The 1,393-nt window shown below is 42.0% G+C and overlaps 1 pseudogene across 1 annotated transcript; it reads left to right on the top strand.

Annotated features, from left to right (window-relative positions):
* On the top strand, positions 1 to 1,033 carry LOC308639852 (lysophosphatidic acid receptor 1-like; annotated as a pseudogene). Its single transcript has one exon. The product of its transcript is annotated as a lysophosphatidic acid receptor 1-like (transcript).
* The last annotated feature ends 360 nt before the right edge of the window (positions 1,034 to 1,393 follow it).

Below are 1,393 nucleotides of genomic sequence, written 5' to 3'. Positions count from 1 at the left end.
ATGGCTGCTGCATCTACTTCTACTCCATATAATTTCACAGTTCCAGTTCATAGCCATGAATCAACCATGGTGTTTCCACAATGAGTCTATCGCCTTCTTCTATAACCAGAGTGGACAGTATGTTGCCACAGAATAGAACACAGTCAGAAAGCTGGTTTGTGTCTTCATCATGTTGGCCAACTTACTCATCATGGTGGTAATCTACATCAATTGCTGCTTCCATTTCCTATTTATTACTTTAATGGTTAATTTGGCTGCTGCAGATTTCTTTGCTTGGTTGGTCTACTTCCATGTAATTTTAACACAGGTCTTAATACCATTACCACATGGCTCCTCCATCAAAGCCTCATTGACACCATCCTGATAGCATCTGTGGCCAACTTACTGGCTATTTTAGTCAATGAACCCATTACAGTTTTCTGCATGCAGCTCCATCTACAGATGAGCAACTGGCAGGTTATGGTGTCATTGTAGTCATCTGGTCTATGGACATTGTTATGGGTGCTATGCCCAGTGTGCATCTGTGATTTCAAAAATTGTTCCAACATGGCACCCCTCTATAATGACTCTTACTTAGTCTTCTGGGCCATTTTCATTTTGGTGATCTTTGTGGTAATGGTGGTTATCTTTGCTTACATCTTTGGGTATGTTCCCCAGAAGACTATGAGAATGTATCAGCACAGTTCTGGACCCTGGCAGAATCAGGACACCATGATGAATCTATTGAAACTGTGGTCATTAAGCTTGGTGCTTTTATCACCTGCTGGACTCCTGGATTGGTCTGGTTACTACTATATGTGTGTTGTCCATAGTGTGATGTTCTGGCCTTTTCCTCCTCCTTGCTGAATTCAACATGAACCCCACCATGTACTCCTACCAAGACAAGGAGATGAGTACCACCTTCAGACAGATCCTCTGCTGCCAGCACAGTGAGAACACCAACAGCACCATGGAAGGCTCAGATTTCTCTGCTTCCTTCTTCAAACACGCCATCTTGGCTGAAGTTCACAGCAATGACCACTCTGTGGTTTAGAAAGGAAATTAAGATGCAAAGTCAACTGTCCTTTACAGAGAGATGGACTGCCTTCCCCCAGGTAATTGCCAGGGCAAAGTGGGGAGTGAGAGAGGAGAGAAAGAAATTCTTGTACTTCAACACTAATTAATGGCAGTATTTGTTCCTAGACCCCAAGAGACTTGATATTCATTGAAAATTAGCTGACGTGACAACTTTCTTCCTGATCCTCATTCCTTTGAAAGTAGAAAGTGTAGTTCTTGTGATGGAATTGAGGAATGGACTCTAGAATGTCCATTTAAATTACACTAACTAGACTTGAAAAGATTTTCTGTGGTTTGGTGCAAGTCAGAATAAATTCTGACGAATTAAAGCCACAAC

Source organism: Spermophilus citellus (genome assembly GCF_964194105.1).
Source record: "Spermophilus citellus genome assembly, chromosome: X".
Taxonomy (NCBI): domain Eukaryota; kingdom Metazoa; phylum Chordata; class Mammalia; order Rodentia; family Sciuridae; genus Spermophilus; species Spermophilus citellus.
The sequence above is the reverse complement of the archived record's forward strand: the minus strand, read 5'-3'. Positions and strand labels throughout refer to the sequence as shown.